The sequence below is a fragment of the Protopterus annectens genome, chromosome 11.part0 (assembly GCF_019279795.1).
Source record: "Protopterus annectens isolate FY-2018-M chromosome 11.part0, PAN1.0, whole genome shotgun sequence".
Lineage (NCBI taxonomy): Eukaryota > Metazoa > Chordata > Ceratodontiformes > Protopteridae > Protopterus > Protopterus annectens.
In genome coordinates, this window is record NC_056745.1 from 328,317,734 (window position 1) to 328,339,172 (window position 21,439).

General features: G+C 41.5%; 1 protein-coding gene across 1 annotated transcript in view; it reads left to right on the plus strand.

Moving 5' to 3' along the window:
- The window catches only part of APPL2 (adaptor protein, phosphotyrosine interacting with PH domain and leucine zipper 2), a 1,154,621-nt gene that overhangs the window by 594,752 nt on the left and 538,430 nt on the right, over positions 1 to 21,439 (plus strand). The gene's annotated exons all lie outside the window — the stretch shown is intronic.

A 21,439-nucleotide genomic window follows, 5' to 3' on the forward strand; every position in this document is an offset into this window, starting at 1 on the left:
TTGCTCCTACCCTTTTCAAAAGATCCCAATTCCTATTATTTTATCTCTGTTACTGTATTGACTACTTCTAGTGCAGTTGGTTTGGACTTTGATTTCCATTTTCTGGTAACTGCTTTTTTTGACAGCACCATAATTAGACTCAGCAAGGCCTTACTATGTCTAGGCCATTCCAGTTCTGTATCATAGCTCAAAAAAGCACTTCCATAGTTACACCAATTTGCTCACCCAGCATCTCCAACACAGCAGTCTGCAGGGAATCTTTAAAGTCTGCCAACTCATTACACTCCCATAAAATATGTTCCCATTTATCTCTTTCTTTCCCATCACATCACCAACATTTGCTGTCTAACTGAGGAAAATTCTTTGGAGTCTACTTGGGGTATAAAAATGCCTATGTAAATATTTCTTATTTTTTCTAGATTTGTTTGCATATTTGGGAGACACACATATATACCCCATTGTTTCTTTGTGAATTGCTTATCCAGTGTCTCTTCCCAGTCCTTTCTAACCTCCTCTGATTGATTCTTATACTTATGCAATATTTTATTTGCTGTCCTAATTATTACTTTCTTAACTCATTCACTCCGGAGCAGCTCAGTAAAAGCTGCACCATAGGAACAACAGTGCAGCCTGAGCTCATTTTCAGAAAATCTATTTGTAATACCATACAGAAAACAAATGTTCGTAACTCTTTAACTATAACAGCTAGATGTAAATGCGAAAGTTGTTCTGCAGACACTGACCTTTCCAACTGTGTAAATGTTGATAGTGCATATCAAAGTCATTATTAAATATTTGGCAAGGAATGTTGATATTGTGCATATTTTTTGCCTTTTTGGAAAAGCAAAGCACAATGTCTCTGTCAATGTACCATGTGTACCCATACAATTTGTATTTAATTTGTTAGTATGAATGTCAGCTTTAAAATGATACATTAACCATTACTGTGTGATGCTCCTTTATGGAGATATTCACAGAAATATGATTAATATAATATTTCTCATAATTGATAAATAAACAAAGCATAATATCTCATCACCTGTAACAGACAGAGCCTACATATCAGCATAAAAGCTGTGCATCTGAATGTCAGCTTCAAAATGATGCATCATTTGTGTGATCACCATGCTCCCTTGCAAAGATATGGCCATAATAATGAGAAGTATTGGAAATGTATAATTTTCATAATCATACAAGAATAAACAAACTGTGATATCTGTAGATGTGTACAGTGCACAGACACAGTTCTTTTACCGTGTTGTATGGAGCAACACTGTCTTCAAAATGAGGTATTACTTGGCACACTGACATGCTCCCCTGCAAAGTTATTTACCAAAATATGAAAAAAATTATTTCCATAACCTAACTCCAAAACAAACTTTGATATCTGCACATGTGTACAACATACAGACACAATTCTTTTACCATGTTGAAACCAGCAATACTGTCTTCAAAATTAGGTATTACTTGGCACATTCATATGCTCCCTTGCAAAGTTATTTACCAAAATATGAAAAAAAAATCATAATTTCCATACAGGGACAGTTCTTTTACCATGTTGGAACTATCAATACTGTCTTTAAAATTAGGTATTACTTAGCACATTCAGATTCTCCCTTAGTAAAATTAAATCCCAAAATATGAAAAAAAAATAAATCCATATGTTCAAACAAAATTTGATAATTGTATATATGTGTACAATGTATAGGCACAGTTCCTTTTACTCACCATGAAACTATCAATACTGTCTTTAAAATTAGGTATTACTTAGCACATTCAGATTCTCCCTTGTGAAGTTATTTACCAAAATATGAAAAAAATCATAATTTCCATAACTTAAGTCCAAAACAAACTTTGATATATGTACATGTGTACATCATACAGGGGACAGTTCTTTTACCATGTTGGAACTATCAATACTGTCTTCAAAGTGAGATATTACTTGGCACACTGACATGCTCCCTTGCAAAGTCATTTACCAAAATATGAAAAAATCATAATTTCCATAACCTGAGCCCTAACAAAACTGATATCTGTACATGTGTAGAGCATTCATAAGTGGTTGTTTTACCATGTAGACACATATGATTGTAAATAAACACAATTCATAATAGAGTTTTACTTACTATACTGGTCTTCCTAGGTCATGGGCGTTTTCCATTCTTCTCACAAGCTGCATGTTACCAATACTGCATAGCTCTCCTCACGCCATTGTGGAGGTCAGTCAAGAATAACGCAATGCCTTCTTCAGTTAGGTGAATGCCATCACTCCTGTACAGGTTAACATCTTTTGTGGTGATGCTGTCATGGCAGATTGTAGATCCACCGACCCTATGCATCAAGCCGTGCATGAACTCATTCTGTACACGTCTGGCCTTGTGCACTGCATGTTGACTATTTGCGGTTTTCCATATCTGGCGAGGAATTATGTCAGACCACACAAAATGACAACATGGCCACCAGGACTGCAGATGTACAAAAATTGCTCTGATTTGAAACCATAGCCTTCCGAGTGGTTGACTGATCACATCATTCCCTCCAATGTGCAGCACAAGGATGTCGGGCTCAGAGTAGATAGAACACTTCTCTTCCAACAACCGCAGTACTCCGCTCCAATCAATACCTCTTCTTGCAATCCAGTATACCTTAGGTTCATAGGTAGGTACTAGGCTGTTGGCCCTAGGGCCTATACAAGCCTAGCCAAAAATGTACCCTGACTTTCGCCACCCAAGAAAATTATTTTCCTGTGCCCCTATCAAGCAGAACCACAGAAGTGATCCCCGGGGTGAATTTCCTATTACCCATCCAATCATCAAAATTTTTCTTGAAGAGTGCTAATGAGGAGCTCTGTTTGACATAGGTAGTCTGTTCCAGAGTATGGGAAGTCTCTGGGACAGGAATCTATCCCTCCAGCATGTTCTGTTTATTGTGGTGACAAGGTTTAGGTCCCTAGAGCATGTAGCTGGGAGGGATTGGGATTTCTTTAAGTGGAGCATGTCCAACAGCTCTGGGTTTGACATAGCTTTGTATGTTAGGCAGAGATCGCCTCTGAGTAGGCGATATGCGACGGAGTAAAGCTGGAGTTTTTTGAGACGGTCTGAAGGCATCTGTTTGAGGCCAGTAATCCTCTTTGTGAGGTATTTTTGGCCTTTCCAGTTGTTGTAGATGTCTTGTGAGGTACATACCAAAGGGCGTTGTACTCTATAATGGGTCTAATGAGTGATGAGTAGAGGGAACAATGACCTCTTTTTCTGGATGAGAAACCTTTGTGATGAGGTGTGTCACGAGAAGGATTTCCTGACCACTTTGGCGATGTGATTATCAAAGGAGAGACTACTGTCCACCTGTGTCCCAAGGTCTCTTATCACACTTTCGGTGTTAAGTAGACTACCGCCTATGTGGTAGTTCATGGGTACAGAATTTTTACCAAAGGGGATGACAATGCACTTTTTGGCATTGATCTTGAGACCATGTCTTTGACACCAGGCATCTGTCTCAGTGAGGCCCTTTTGTAGAATGTCCACATCGTTAGGAGTTTCAATTATGGCTCCTAGTTTGCAGTCATCTGTGAATTTAGTTAGCCAAAGACCTTCTGTGTTAGCCTGTACTTCAGAGAAGTAGATACCAAACAGGAGAGGACCCAAGACTGAACCCTGTGGTACTCCACTTGTCACTGGTCTGAAGTCTGATTTGAAGTCTGCTACTTTCACAGTGTGGGTTCTTTCAGTAAGCCATTTGGCAACCCATCTTGTGACATAGGGATTTATACCTAGTTTAGTGAGTTTATCTATAATTCCAGAGTGGGGGATGGTGTCAAATGCCTTGGCGAGATCTAGATAGGCTGTGTGAACCACCTTACCCTCATCTATAGCTTTGGTGACTACTTCAAAGAAGTCTGTCAGGTTTAGGAGACATGATCTGCCTTTTACAAACCCAAACTGTGTGGGGTCCAGGGTTTGGAGATCTACAATGTCTTTGTTTATGAGTTCCATGATGATACGTTCCATGGCCTTGCAGACGAGGCTCATCAGGCTAATGGGGCGGTAGTTCCCGGGGTCTGTTGTGGCCCCCACTTTGTGGAGTGGGATAACTGTCGCGGTGCGCCATTCAATGGGCACAAAGCCTGAGGTGAGGCTATGATTGAACATGGTACTTAGGTGAGGTGCCAGTTCATTCTGTAGTTCATGTAGAAGGCAGCCTGGGATGTTGTCAGGTCCCATGGATGCTGTGTTCTTGGCTTTGGAGAGTGAAGTTTTTACCTGTGCAGCTGTGATTACAGGAACTTTGCATTCTTCCGGTATAAAGATAGGCCCTTTAGGGGGTGAGAGGGGGGTAAAGTTAGCACTGAACCTATCTGCCAGGATGTTGGCAATATCAGTTCGTTCTGTATATTTAGTGTCATTGTACTGTAACTCAGAGCAGATCTGAGTGTTGCTATTGAGATTTTTGACGTAGCTATAGAATGCTTTGTGGTTGTCTTTAGAATCAGTGGCAATTTTGTTTTCATAACTAGCTTTGGAGGATTTTATGAGGGATCTCAGCTTCTTACTGAGGCTGACCAGGGAGTTCCTCCAATCGTGGGATTTTACTCTTTTTTGCAACAGTTTCTTTCTTCTGTTGTAGAGTTTGTTTATGGCAGAAGACCACCAGATTGGCTTCCTTTTTTTGGAGGATAGTATCTTGGTTCTGTTAGGGAGAGCACGATCCATGCACTCGTGTAAGTGCTTATAAAGTGCATTTGTGTAGGATTCAGCAGTCGTACCTCTATTGTCCATCTGCATGGGTGTCATGAAGTTTGCCACTTCTGTCTTAAGAAGCATGAAGTTGGCTTTAGAGAAATTTTTTACGGTTGTTTTCCTAATGGGGGGTGGGAGCAGGATGTGGATGTCTAGGGTGATTAGCTTGTGGTCGGATCTGACCAACGAGGAGCTGACCTCTGATGTGGAACACCGGTCACCCATGTTGGTGATGACCAGGTCTAGGATATTGCTGCCTCTGGTGGGGGTGTGGATAAGTTGATCCAAAGCTTTGGAATTGATGATTTCCAGAAAACGTTGAGCAAATAAGTTGGTACATGAGTAGTTTTCCCAGTTAATGGTAGGGTAGTTGAAATCACCCATTATTAGAGTGTTGGGTTGTACATTAATATTTTCCAGTGTATCAAGAAAAGAGGAGTGGGAATCCTGGGGCATGGTGGGGGATCTGTAGCAAGCTACGATCTGGATTGTGGTTTTGCCCAGAGTTAGCTGAACTTGGATTATCTCGGATGCATTATGCTGAGCAACTAGCTTGGAGGTGTGGATATCCGTAATGAATATGGACACGCCTCCACCTTTAGTGTTTCGGTCCGGGTTTGGTGGCCGAAAGGTGTGGTATGAATTATAGCCTGGTAATGCAGGGGTGCTCTCTGGAGCTTTGAACCAGGTCTCTGTCACTGCACAGATGTCAGTGTTGTCCATTTTAAGGAGTGCCTCGAGTGAATGCATTTTGAGGTTTAGACTTCTAGCATTGAGTAGCATTACCTCAGATTTTGCTTGCTTGTACCGGTTATGGTGGTGAATTTGTCATTTGAACCTTGCCTAAAAGAGGCACTATAGGGGTGGCAAGAGCCTTTGCCAGTGTCCGGAATCCCAAGGGCGACAGGTGCAGGCTATCTCTGGCAAAGCAGCGTGGTCTGTCGATCATGTCATCCCAGGCAGACAGATACTGGATTCCCTTAGAATGATGCCAGAAGCTTAGCCAATTGTTAAAATCAATCATTTTGTCCTTGTACTGTGGTGTCATTCTGGGTGATGGCAGGATGCTACTCAGGGCTAGGTTCATACCGGCCTGGGCTACAAGATCCTCCATGTCTCTTTTCATGTAGTCCAGGGAGGTACGTCTCAGGTCATTCACACCAACAAGGACAATGATAGTCATATTTGTACTTGTTGTGGAGTGACCTGAGTGCGCGCGTTATGTAGCGGATCCTGGCACCTGACAGGCAGCTGGCAGTAACTTTTTCCTTGTTTAGCCTGGTGAGTGGAACATCAGTGTGCCTGACTTTAGAGTCACCTATGACTAGAGTGTTGGGTACATTATGCCTTATGGGCTGTAGTTGAGTGGCACACTGAGTATGTGGGCTATGTGTCATTTGGGTTGTGTTGGGGGGTGGAGGTTACTTGCATTTCTGCTTTGGAGGTCTCTGTTGTTTGGGCAGATTAGTACTGAGAGCCTCCGCAAATGTAGGTGTGTGTTTTGTGGTTCTGTGTGTGTGTTTTGGTGGTGTAGGTTTTGAAGGACTGTGTGATGAGTGTGGTGCGGTGCAAGCGTTTACCTTCTCCTCTTGACTGTTTAGGCCAGTCTTTGGTAAAGAGAGCTTTGCTTCCAGTTAGGCTATATAAGTGCATCTCTCACAGGTCGTAGTGTTGGGTGGTAGGAGGAGTGGGTTGTCTGTGTACATGAGGCAATGCCTGAATAGGTGCTTTTTTATTAAGTACTAAAAACTGTTTTCCTCTAGACAAGTGAGGAAAGTTGAGTGCTGTAGTAATTTGTAACTTATTTAGTGCTTACAGTGAGTTCTGAACAATTGCTGAGATCAAAGAAACAGATGAGTGCTAAAACTAAAAAGCTGGCTAGTTGCAAGGGAAATTTTGAAAAACAGACTTTATGGCGCCAGGAATAGTTTAACCCCAGTTAAGTGTGTGTGTGTGTGGGGGGGCTTAGGAGCTCACAAATAGTCCTGGACACAGCAAATCCGTATCTGACCTGCCACAGGAAAGGGGGGAAGCAAGCTTAGAATTTTTTTTTTCAGTAAAGTGGAAATGGAGAAAGCTGGAACAGAAGTTAATTCGACGTTAAGAATCTGAGTGGGATGGCCTTCACAAATGTTCTCTATTAGATTGAGTGAACTAATGACACTAGACTGGGAGGAGCGTCACAGATCAAAAATACACTGGATGTGGGGAAGCTCAAGTGGTTTTCAGTTACAGAGGCATGGCTGGCAGCCTAGTGGATGTAGGAATGACCACATACCCACACTCTCACTTGTCATTCTCCTGCTCATGACGCTATGTCAGTGTCAGAAGGTGGACGAACCTGCACAGGAAAGAAAATGCAAACAGATTACTACTGATGTTTGACAGATGTATTGGAAGACTACATATATATGTATATCATATGCATTACCTGGCTAGCCCATCCATATCTTCCATCCTAGCCACAAGGGCAGTATTCTTTGCATTAGGTACATAAGTGGTGATGACGCTGCAGAGGTACATACCTACTATATACACACACACACACACACACACACACACACACACACACACACACACACACGTTTTGCATTAGCATGTTCTAGTACAGGTTAGTGGCGAGTGCAGCGGCATTCAGTCAAAATAGTACAACACTTGGATGTTACTGAGCCCTTCCTCCCACCACCTAATTTCCACCCATGACTGACAAAGCATGGAAACATGCCCAACTACTGAATATAAGCAGAAGTACAGTAATACAACCAGAAATGTCAAACTTATCTGGTTCATCCATGTAAGAATTAGTCACAAAAGTAATAATTCCAGTTATCGCATCTGACCATCACTCTGGTTACAATAAGACCCATCAGTTTTCCTCAATGCAGTATGTGCATATTGTTAACAGATAATAAAATATTCTTGAAAGCTGGACACATAAACAAAAAATTATAATAACCATCACTGAAACTTAAGCTATAGATAAACTATACTTGTTACACCGTATCTGTATTACGACCTTCAGCAGTCTGACCATGTATGCACAAGCACTTCCCTGGTACACATATGAGTTATTTCCCGTACCAATGTCTTCATTACTACATGTTATACACATGTCCCTAAATTAAACATTCACCCAAATGACCCCTTTAGGAAAATGTTGAGATACACACAATCGCCAAAATTATGTATACATATTATATATATATATATATATATATATATATATATATATATACATGTGACCAATGTATATATGTGCAAGTACATTATGTACACACACACACACATATATATATATATATATATATATATATATATATATATATATATCTATATATATATATATATATATATATATATATATATATATATATATATATATAAAATGTATATATACAGCAAGAAAAAAATCAGGGGTTTAGGAGAATAGGCAGTTGATGAAGACTGAGTGGGGTTGCTTGCAATAACTCCATGCAGAGAAAAAACACAACTGACTTGTGTATTCATCAAAGTGATAACGACTTCTGCTTATGTGAATAACAGTGACAGCAGCTGAGACTTTTCCCAGAAACGTGATAATGACTAACTGCTCTATTGTAACCGCACGTATTGCTAACGTGATAATGACCTTCCTTTCATTACTGCAAAGGTATGCATGTTGAGATGCAAGTAATAATTGCTGCACATAACCTGTTGAGTAGGCACAAACTCAGTATCATCAGTAAGGAGAAGACCAGAGTCATTTAGTCAAAGTAGTATAACACTTGGATATTACTGAGGCCTTCCTCCCACCTAAATTCCACACGACTGACAAAGCCAGGAGAAATGCACAAAACATATGGTAGCTCCATGCTGTCAGTAATCACTTAGTGATGACCTTTATCTCACTCAGTCAGTATGATCACAAATAGAATAATACAAGCAAAAGTGATGTACCCCAATGTAATTTGCAGACTGACTTTCTATATGTCTCCAGTAACCCCTCCAGTTGTTTGCATTCTCTATGCACAGGCACCAAAATGACACAATTTGGCCCAGCAGTCACTTCAGCAGTGAGACCATGTATGCACAAGCACTTCCCTGATGCACAGTGAATTATTTCCCCAAGCAACATCCTCGTAATTATGTCCGAGTATACATGCACCCAAAATGAAATGTTTCCACAAACAATCCTTCAGTAACATTTCCTAGTATGAGCAACCACCAGCATGAACACTTCACCCAAGAAACCCTTTCAGTAGAATGTTGCAGTATGCATAATGTCCAAAATTAAAACACTTCCCCAAACAAAACATCTGTAATGTTTCCTAGTATGTACAACCACCAAAATGAAGCATTCACCCAAGCGAGCCCTTCAATATAATCTATGCACAGGCACCAGAATGAAAGATTTCCCCGAAACAACCATTCAGTAACATTTCCTGGTATGTACAAGCACCAGATGAAAAATTCAGAAACGAACACCTAATGTACAGGTGGGAAATTGCATCACATTATGTGTTCAGTAGACATGCATCATATTCCTTGTACAGGCGTAATATAAGACAGAGTCATCTCCCGTATACTCCATGTGTCTGGACTAGAGTAGGGTTGCAAGACAGAAGCCTTTTCCTTACACAGAAAAACATCCCAGACCTACATCCAATAGAAAATCTGAGTGGTGACCTGAAGAGGGCTGTGCACAAGAAATGCCCTCGCAAATTTTGGACCAGCAGATGTACATAAAGGACATTTGTTTTTTCACGGTTTCACTTGAAACAGCTGACAGAGGTGAGCAAGTGACCTATGGAAATAATCCGCTTTAGATAGTCAGGAACACAACAGTATGTAAAACTGATCTAAGGGTTTGCAGTGCATTCAAACTTGAACCTCTGTCTCAACCAATACAATTCCAAAAATAAGACAAAAAAACAGAACACGGTTAAAGACATTTCACACTGCCATACAAAGTCATATAATAAAATAACAGTATTCTTCCCATATAAGGTCCATTATTGAGTACAATGCCCCTTTCAGCATGTACCTCACCCATGAATTATGATCAGATCGCTACTCATAAGCCTTCAGTAACATTTGCTAGTTTGTGCAACCACCAAATGAAGCATTCCCCCAAGCAACCTGTTCAATAAAATGATTTATGCACAAGTGCTAGAATGAAATGTTACATAAGATGACCCTTCAGTAACATGTACTGGTATGTACATGCACCAAATGAAACAGTCAGCAGTTTGGCTCCAAAATGGGGGTAGGGTAAACTGTCCTAGTATTGGATAAATTGTCAGTACTGGAAAAGATGGGACTTGAAACCTTGAAATCAGATATCAGCATGCATATGTTGAAAATAGACCTGTAACATGATGTTCTATAACAATATAACAGCTATAAATAAAGTGCTTTGATATATATATATATATTGGTGACTGGTTGGCACCTTGAATTCAGTTCAATTTGGAGGTTTTTTACTTCTAAATATTTCTTCCTTTCTTCAAATTTACCCAAATTACTTCTGACTATTTCTATTCATATATGAATTATACCTGTTGCAATAATTTGCCATGTGCATTTCTAACTACAATATATTCTGTAAAGTCAAGATTCTATTTGCTAATGTGTGGCATGTCTTAGTAAATGAAAAAAAAAAAGGTTTTAAAAAATGGATGGATCTGTGGCACTGAATCATGAAGCCCTGACTATAACGCAGGATCGTGAAGCATCTTGATAGCGAATGAGTTGGCTTTGGAGGTGTCAGTAAGCAGCAAATTCCTGCTTACCTATCTCAGAGCAGATACAGTTGAAGTCTGCAAAGATGCTAGAATGTACTGCTACTAGATATCAGGGAATATGCACCATGCGCAAAGATCAGACATTTGCAGCAGCAGGGAGAAACTGATAAAAAAAAATGGAAAATTGGCTCTCTGTAATCAACTTGAACTGGGGCCATAAGCCTAAAGTGCCACACCAAAGTGAGGAGAAATCAGACCCAGTAATGGGCTGCCTCTCCCTGAGGACAGCAAATAAACTATGGTATCTCTGAGGAAAGACACCGAGTTTCAGAGGACTACAGGAACTCCAAAACAGTAAACACTATGGCCATGTTGAAGCTGTTGACATTATTAATAATTTATGAAGCATTTTTGGGTGATAGATGCAATACAAGTGACATAGCAAATTAATTCATACAGAAGTGCGCATGCACACACACACACGCACACACACACACACACACACACACACACACATATTCAAACAAATAGATACATACATGCATATACATGCAGGTATAGAGATATTTTATTCAGAATGGCTATAGGAATTATTATATTCTGTTGCTTACACTGTCTGATCTGGTTCCATTACTTGAAATTCTGTGTGTCAAATCAACACTAGGGGTGTTGAAAAATGATTAGGAAGACTAAAAATAAAAACCAATAACAGAAAAAAAACCACAAAGTGCCCACCCACACACACACACACACACACACACTTGAATGAGGAAGAAGCATTCTACACTTTGCAGCATGGCTGTCAAACTCTGCAGTACATGATGTGCCAACTCAAGCAATACAGAACAGCCTCTTGTTTTCCTTCTTCACCCAATAATATTAATAAAAAGAAAGTATTGCTTTCTTGATGGCCCAAAAGGACGCATTCAAGTTGAAAAAGAATGTCTGTTCAAGCAGAGCAATGAAGGTGGTGTCCCTTTGTATCATTGCGGTTTAGGAAAGCTAAGTGTCATACTTGCAAGTAAAACCGCAAAAACAAAAGATATTAGATTGCTAAAGACGAGTTGTTATGAGGTCACCACAACGTATCACCTAGAAAGGAAATATTCTTTGCATTTGGCCATTTCCCCAAAAGCTGTCAGTATTCTTTCACAAGTCGCATCACAGTAAAGCATTCATATCTGAAAACAAACACATGAAGCTGAAACGCATTTGAAATTCACCTGTCTGATTTTGCCAGAAAACAAAACTTTCTTAGCATGTGGCCTTATATGAAGAATGCGTCAGTACTCGGTCACACAAGTCCTGTTCTTGTTCACATAATACCAGTTAGGCCGTTACTTAGCAAATTAAAGGATATAACAAATCTACAAAAACAACAACTTCCAGGAAATTACTAATCCGTGTACAAGACACAGTGCAAATGTCACCAAACATTATGTGATGCTTATTAAACATATGAAGAAGTCTCAGCATTTCTAACAATTAGAGACGAAAGTGCTCATCTGTTTTACTGATTTATTTTGTTCATTTGTTATTTTTAAACTTAGTTAATAACCTATAAGGGTTTTAGCAGCCTCAGGCTAAGTTTTGCTTTTTTGGTTGGTTTATCCTGAGTGTCTATATTCATTTGCATGTATACCATGGGCATCCATTCAAGGTTTAAGTCATTGTACAGTAGAGATTCTGGTTTGTTTGGGTCTTCTTGTTATCATTTCATTGTTGTCATTTCTAAAAATTGTATTTTCCTAAAATTCTAACTACTACTCATAGGCAGTGTATAGTAAGGACAACTTGAGTTGCAAGACAGATTTACTTAACTCACATTTCTAAAGTAGCAGAACTGAAAGTTTGTTGTTACCGTGAACATCTTGCTTCTAAAATGGGAAAATACACACATACACACGTGTGTATATCATCATCATCTTTTGGCTTTTCCCGTTAGGGGTCGCCACAGCGGATCATCTCTTTCCATTTCTTCCTATCCTCTGCATCTTGCTCTGTCACACCAACTGCCTGCATGTCCTCTCTCACCACGTCCATAAACTTTATCTCAGGCCTTCCACTTTTCCTGTTACCTGGCAGCTCCATCCTTAGCATCTTTTTCCCAATATACCCATCATCCCTCCTCAGCACATGTCCAAACCAACGCAGTCTCGTCTCTCTTGCTTTGTCTCCAAACTGTGCAACATGAGCTGACCCTCTAATATACTGATTCCTAATCCTATCCATCCTAGTCACACCGAGTGCAAATCTTAACATCTTTAATCTGCCACATCCAGCTCTGACTCCTGCCTTTTTGTCAATGCCACTGTCTCCAACCCATATAACATAGCTGGTCTCACTACTGTCTTGTAGACCTTCCCTTTCACTCTTACTGGTACCCGTCTGTCACAAATCACTCCTAACACTCTTCTCCACCCATTCCACCCTGCCTGTACTCTCTTCTTCACCTCTCTTCCACATTCACCATTACTCTGAACTGTTGATCCCAAGTACTTAAACTCGTCCACCTTTACCAACTCTACTCCCTGCATCCTCACCATTCCTCTACCCTCCCTCTCATTTACACACATATATTCTGTCTTAGCCCTGCTGACCTTCATTCCTCTGCTCTCTAGAGCATATCTCCACCTCTCCAGAGTCTCCTCAACCTGATTCCTACTCTCACTACAGATCACAATGTCATCTGCAAACATCATAGTCCACGGGGCCTCCTGTCTGATCTCATCTGTCAACCTGTCCATCACCACTGCAAATAAGAAAGGACTCAGAGCTGATCCTTGATGTAATCCCACCTCCACCTTAAACGGATCTGTCACTCCCACTGCAGTCCTCACCACTGTCACACTACCCTCGTATATATCCTGTACCACTCTTACATACTTCTCTGACACTCCTGACTTCCTCATACAGTACCACAACTCTTCTCTAGGCACCCTGTCATATGCTTTCTCCAAGTCTACAAAGACCCAATGCAACTCCTTCTGACCTTCTCTGTATTTCTCCAATAACACTCTCAGAGCAAACATCGCATCTGTAGTGCTCTTTCCTGGCATGAAACCATACTGCTGATCACTAATCATCACCTCCCTTCTTAACCTAGATTCTACTACTCTTTCCCATAACTTCAAGCTGTGACTGATCAGTTTTATCCCTCTGTAGTTACTGCAGCTCTGCACATCACCCTTATTCTTAAAGATGGGTACCAAAACACTTTTTCTCCACTCCTCAGGCATCCTCTGACTTTCCAAAATTTAATTAAACAATCTAGTTAAAAATTCCACTGCCATTTCTCCTAAGCACCTCCATGCTTCCATTGGTATGTCATCTGGGCCAACAGCTTTTCCATTCTTCATCCTCTTCATAGCTGTCCTTACTTCCTCCTTGCTAATCTGTTTCACTTCCTGATTCACTATCCCCACATCATCCAACCTTCTCTCTCTCTCTCTCGTTCTCTTCATTCATCAACCTCTCAAAATACTTTTTCCATCTACTCAACACACTCTCCTCTCTTGTGAGTACCTTTCCCTCACTATCCTTTATCACCCTTGCTTGCTGCACATCTTTCCCAGCTCTGTCCCTGCCTAGCCAATCGGTACAGGTCCTTTTCTCCCTCTTTAGTGTCCAATCTCTCATACAACTCTCCATACGCCTTATCCTTAGCTTTCGCCACCTCTCTCTTTGCCATGCGCCTCATCTCCTTATACTCATGTCTACTTTCTTCATCTCTTTGACAATCCCACTTCTTCTTCGCCAGCTTCTTCCTCTGTATACTCTCCTGTACTTCCTCATTCCACCACCAGGTCTCCTTGTCATCCTTCTTCTGTCCAGATGTCACACCAAGCACCTTTCTAGCAGTCTCCCTTACTAGTTCTGCTGTAGTTACCCAGCTATTCGGTAACTCTACACTGCCTCCCAGTGCCTGTCTTAACTCTTCCCTAAACTCCACTTCACAATCACCCTTTTTTAACTTCCACCATTTAATCCTTGGCACTGTTTTCACACTCCTCTTCCTCTTCTTGATTACCAACGTCATCCTACAGACCACCATTCTATGCTGCTTAACTACACTTTCCCCTGCCACCACTTTACAGTCTCCAATCTCCTTCAGACTGGCCCTCCTACATAGGATATAATCCACCTGTGTGCATCTTCCTCCACTCTTGTACGTCACCCTATGCTCCTCCCTCTTCTGAAACTAAGAACTTCAAGCTGCTATTAAAATAGCAAAGGAAAAAGAGATACAAACTATAAAGGAGCCAATATTTAGCGCTTTCGTCTCTTTATTAAGTGAACAGAAACTTCATCAGATAACATTAACAGTTAGAACTGTGTGTAAGCTGGGCAAAAAATAGGCAGTGCTTATAAGCAAAAATTCAATTAGAATGCATCCACTCAAAATCAGTCCAATAAAGGAGTAAAGACAAATTGTAACAACAGAAACCAATGACGTTAACAAACATTAGTAAAACAATATGTACAAGGAAAATGTAAATTATCTGCACCACCTCAGCACTCATTTAATATTTAAATTTTCATTCAAGCCAGGTGGGGCATCAGCATTGAACCTCAACTGCCAATACAATTTCTTCACCTCCAAAAGTATGCTTATATCACCCCCAAAAAAATTTAAACTCTGTAAAACCATAAATTTGAAACTTGTAAAATCTTGACAAAATAAACTATGTTTCGCCAAAGCATTTTGTAAGTTAGTATGTCGTATAGCAGCATAGCGCTCCTTAATTCTGGAAGACAGTTTTCTAATAGTCTTGCCTATATAGGTTCATAGGTTCATAGGTTCATACTAGGCTATCTGCCCGAGGGCATTTACAAGCCTAGCCGATAGTTTTGTGGCTTACGCCACCCCTTTAATATGGGGAACTATACCCATTATTTTGCTGTGCCTCTGTCGAGCAGTGACACTGAGGTAATCCCTGGGGTATATCTGCGATCTCCCATCCATTGGTCAAGATTTCTCTTGAACAAGGCCAGCGAGGTGCTCTGCCTCACATATACCGGGATTTTATTCCACAGCATAGGGAGTCTTTGGGTGATGAATCTATCCCTCCAGCACGTCCTATTAATAGCCGTGTCGAGGTTTAAGTCTCCGCCCTTGTGGCTCTGACGGATCTAGATTTTTGAGGTGAAGCATATTCATCAAATCTGGGTTTGACATGGCCTTGTATGTTAGGCAAAGGTCACCTCTGAGCAAGCGGTGGCGACTGAATAGAGCTGGAGTTCTTTCAGTCGGGCAGCATAGGACAGATGTTTGAGACCCTTTATCCTTTTGGTGAGGAACTTTTGTGGCCTCTCCAGCTGCTGCAAGTGTCGGGTCAGATACATTCGAATGGGGCATTGTACTCAATCATTGGTCTGATGAGTGATGAGTATAGGGAGACTATGACCTCCCTTGATCTAGATGAGAATCCCTTCATGATAAGGTGGGCAATGTAGAAGGTCTTCCTAACTACTTTAGCTACATGGGTGTCGAATGACAGACTACTATCAACCTGGGTCCCCAGGTCCCTGATAACTTCTTCTGTGCTCAGTGGATTGCCACCTATTTGGTAGCTAGGGGTAACCTTGTTTTTCCCGAAGGGTATGACTATGCATTTTTGGCATTTAACTTTAGGCCATGGCTCTGGCACCAGTTATCCATTTCTGTGAGACCCTTCTGAAGGATATCTGTGTCAGATGTGTTTTCTACTATGGCCCAGTTTGCAGTCATCTGCAAACTTTGTCAGCCATAACCCTCCTGTGTTTGCTTGTACTTGGAAAAGTAGATGCCAACCAAGAGCGGGCCCAGGAGTGAGCCCTGTGGTACACCACTTGTGCCAGGCTTTGAGTCTGACATGGCGCCAGCAACTCTGACCCTGTGGGTTCTGTCACTCAGCCAGTTTGCAACCCATCTTGTGATGTATGGGTTAACATTTAAGCTGATGAGTTTTTCAATGATACCCGAGTGGGGTATTGTATCAAGGCCTTCACCAGATGGAGGTAGGCTGTATGGACTGCCTTTCCCTCATCAATGGCTTTGGTGACTGTTTCGAAAAAGTCAACCAAGTTTAGAAGGCATGATCTGCCTTTGACAAAGCCAAACTGGGATGGATCCAAAGTCTGCAAATTCCCTATGTCTTTATTTATGAGGTCCATTATGATCCTCTCCATGGCTTTGCAGATAAGGCTTGTCAAGCTAATGGGCCGGTAATTTCCAGGGTCGGTGGAGGCACCGCCTTTGTGAAGTGGGACCACAGTTGCAGTGCGCCACTCCCTGGGTACGTATCCAGAGGTAAGACTATGATTAAACAGCTGTCTTAGCTGTGGGTTTAATTCCTCGTTGAGTTCGTGGAGCACACAGCCGGGGACACCATCAGGTCCCATGGATGCTGTGTTTTTTGCTTTGGAGAGAGCAGCTCTCACTTGGGCATTGGAGATGTTTGGGGGGCTGCAATCGCTTGGTATAGATATCTCTCGTTTTGGGGGGGGGAGTTTGCACTGAACCTGTCAGCCAGTATGTTGGCAATGTCTGTAGGATCAGTAATCTTCACATCATTTTGAACTAGTTCTGAGCATATCTGGGAGTTTCCTCCCAGGTTTCTAACATAGCTAAAGAAGGCCTTATGATTGTCTTTTGAGTCTTTAGCTATTTTTCTCTCAAAATTTGCTTTGGATGATTTTATGAGAGCTCTTAGTTTTTACTTATAGTGATCAAGGGTGTCTTACCTTTTAAGGATTTTGCTCTATCTTATAGTAGCTTCCTCCTTTTGTTGTAGAGTTTGTTTATGGCTGGGGTCCACCAGACTGGACGCTTGCCTTTGGTACAAAGAGTCTTTGTTTTGCTTGGGATTGCCTTATCCATGCAGTCCTGCAGGTGCTGGTAGAAGGCATTTGTAAATGATTCAGCGGCTTGAGTACTGTTTTCCGCCGCTCGGGGCCTTAAAGGAGACCACACTAGTCTTTAGAAGTGTGAAGTCGCCTTCCGAGAAGTTCTTTTCTGTGGTTTTTTTTTTTGGGGGTGGGGGTGGGATGAGGACCTCCAGTGAGATTAGTTTGTGATCTGATCTCACCAGTGAGGGGTATACTTCCGGTGTTGAACATTGTGCTCCCATGTTCGTGATGATGAGATCAAGTATGTTTTCTCCTCTTGTGGGGATGGTGACTAGTTGTTCCATGGCATTTGAGTTTATGAATTCCAGGAACTTTTGGGCTAGGGTGTTTGGGCTTGAGTAGTGTTCCCAGTCTATATTAGGGTAATTGAAGTCACCTAGTATGATGGTGTTTGGTGATACATTTATCCCCTCTAGTGTTTTCAGGAAGGCCATGTGAGGTTCCTGAGTTTGTGAGGTGGCCTGTAACATGCTACAATTTGCAGAGCAGTCTTGCCTATGGTTAATTGCACCTGGATGGTCTCCGTTGCATCGTGCGGTCCCACCAGTCCTGAGGTGTGGGTGCCCTTGATGAATATGGATACCCCCTCCTTTCTTGGTATTGTCCGGATTTTGGGGCGGAACGCATGATAAGAGGTAAAACCTGATAGTGCTGGGGTGCTCGCAGGAGCCTTGAACCAGGTTTCTGTCACTGCACAGACATCGATGGTCTCCATACTGAGAAGGGCCTCGAGTCGTGCATTTTGAGATTTAGACTTCTGGCATTGAGCAGCATTACCCTTAGTTTTTCCTTTTTGTGTTCTAGGGTGATAGGTTTAGAATTTGAGCCTTGCCTAAAAAGGCACTATGGGGTGGCAAGAGCCTTTGCCAATATCCGGAATCCCAGGGTGACAGGTGCAAGCCGTCCCTTGAAGCAGCGTGGCTTGTCCAGCATGTCATCCCAGGCAGACAGACATTGGATCCCCTTTGAATGACACCAGAGTTTAAGCCAATTGTTAAAGCTGATCATCTTATCTCTGTATTGTGGCATCATTCTTGGTGAAGGTAGGATACTGCTCAAGGTCAGGATCATACCTGCCTGGGCTACATAATCAGAGAGCTCCTCAATGTCTCTTTTCATGTAGTCCAAGGAGATACGTCTCAGGTCGTTTACACCAGCGTGGACAATGACTGAGTCGTATTTGTACCTGCTGTTGAGAGACCTGAGTGCTTGCGTTATGTGGCGGATTCTAGCGCCCGACAGGCAGCTTACTGTGACCTTCTCCTTACTCAGTCTGGTGGGGGGGTCATCAGTGTGTCTGACTATGGAGTCACCAATGACTAGTGTGTCTGGCATTGTGTTTGGCCTTAAGGGCTGTGACTGTTTGACACTCTGACTGTGAGGTCTATGTGTTGCAGGTGTTGTGTTCTGAGGTGGTGGTTGTTTGGCTGTCTGCTTTGGTGGCCTCTGCTGTTTTGGTAGATTTTTGATCAGAGCCCGAGTATGTCTCTGTGTGTTTATGTGTATGATTTGAGGTTGTGATGGTACTATGTGAGACTGGGTCTATAATGTGTGTGGTAACCTTCTCCTCCTGACTGGTCTTGCCAGTCCTATGTTGAGAGAGCTCAGCCTCCAGTTTGGCCGTATAGTTGCATCTCATGTATTTGTATTTTGTGGGAGGAGGAGATGGTTGTCTGTGTACATGAGGCAATTGTAACATTGCCTCAATATTCCCAGGTTCACCAGCTGAGCAGGAGAGGACACTAGCAACTGATCCCTCGACATGCTAGAAGGACTAGACAAAAACTTTAAAAGAGATTCGGGGACGTGGGTGACCGAGAAATGGGGTTTGCCTTTTGGGGTGCTATCTATAAGAGTGCCGTATCAAGGTAATAAGTACTGTAGGAGCAAGTGCTAGGTTTAACAGATAGAGAAAAGTCTACTTGGAGTCAAGTAGAGATGATCTTTAGGTATTAGAGAAAGTGCTAGTAACAGGGATGCTTAAAGGTAAGATTGAAAAGAATGCACTCTGCAGTGTGCACTAGAGAAGTTAGATATGAAAGTAGGTAACTTGAGTTTTACCTGTTTAAAAGTTAAGGTTTAGTGGAGAGTTACTATTTTTAAAACAGCAAGATGGACTGAAAGGGGTGGTTACTTTTGTATTTTGGTACTATGAAATACTGTAGGATGGCCAATAAATTTAAATAATTGAAGGGGTGGGATTTCAAAAGTGATGGTTTTGTGATTACTCACATAAGCCAGTGAAAGTAGAGAGAAATGAGATATATGGTCAGATTAACATAAGAGGCGGGCAACTAGAAAGACAGTGGTATTTAACAAGACAACTTAAATGGGTGGGAGGGAAAAATTCTGCCTGACTCAGAACATAAAAAGAAGAGCAGGAATTACAAGTACCTGCATATACAACATTTACAGATTTACACTCGTAATGCTTGTCAAAAGTGACTGCAAAATTATTATGCTTAAATTGAAATGAATTCCCCTCATAAATGTGGGAACAAGCAACACAGGAACCACATTGGAACATCCCTTTGTCTATAATAAATTCATCTACATTAGATAATAAAAACGGGGCATCTCTATTCTCAAAAGAAAAACTTAAAGAATTAGTCTTTTTATGAATGAACAATGGTGTAGATCCTAGTTTGTTTAACAGCTCCTGACTATTTGTTAAAATGTCCCGGTTTTTGTAAATAATATTTTTATTTCCTTGGAATCTCTACAAATGGGGATGGGAAACCCAATACACCAATCTTGCTTATTTTCAGATAGTGAATTGGTTGTAAAAGATGAAGGTGGATCAACGTGAAGATGAGAAGGAGGAGGATGCCCAAAACCAGTATTGTGACTGGCCAAAAAATGGGTATGGCACTTTCCTGGAATTTGATAGGATGCTTCCACAGCAGGTGTGCAATAAGTGTCAGTAGCGATGTGCGAACTATCAGTAGTTGAAGCTGGTATAAAGGAAGTGGGAGGATGCCCAATATCTGCAGTGTGAATAGTTGCAGAAAGGGCTTGGTCCCTACTAGGAGACTGATAGGGTATTTCCACAATAGAGATGCGAGTAGAGTCAGCTGGGATGTGCAAGCTGTAGAGACACAAACTTCCTCCTAACTTGCTGAACCCTGACTTAAAGAACAAATAGAAAGATGAGGAGAATGAAGTTCCTTGTCTTAGCAGGAACAAAGCTACTTCTGATGATTGATGGAAGCTTGACATCTCTCTCTGCACTGATTTCTGTGATAATAGAATCCACCAACCCTGTGTGATAATTTCTAGTCTGCAGAAGGTTAAGCACAACACACTGTTTAATAAAGCAATCATCTTCACTAACAATGCATGAAATACGAATTAATTGACCCCTTGCCTACTTTAAGTACTAAACATGTTATCTCCCTTAGACGTAGAAACAACCCGAACGGTAGTCGGAAAACCTAACTAATAGCACACAGAAGACTCAAAAGGGCTACAGTATTTGCTGCCAAAAGGGTTTATACGAATACAAAATTGTGCAAAACCAACAAGCAAGATCCAAAAAAAAAAAAAAAGATAAAGCAGTGAATTCCCACAGCGGCAAGTAGAACAGTCTTATCACATAACTGGGGCCAGAACTAGCACACGTGGTGCTCGGCTACCCCTTTAAATACAAAATCCTTCAAGCATAGACTCTGCAAGCTTACTAAACAAGCGTTTTCATAAAAAAAAAAAAAAAAAAAACAGGACTACACAACAAGCAATACATACTGAACTAATAAGCACAAGCCTGAGAAAAACAGAAAATTACAACTACTACTGTAAATTAACGGCTCGATCTGTCTGAATGCTCAGTCGCTGCCATACACACACACACACACACACACACACACACACACACACACACACACACACACACACACACACACACAGACACACAGAGTCTCCTCTTCTTTCACACAGACATACATTCTGCTTTCATGCATTCACTCACACAAGCAGGCAGACATACAACCACACTCACCCACAGCTTCCCCCACCCCACAAACTGCAAACAAGCAGCAAAAAAACTAATTTTACTTAGATCGAGCCGTTAATTTACAGTACTCTGTCTCC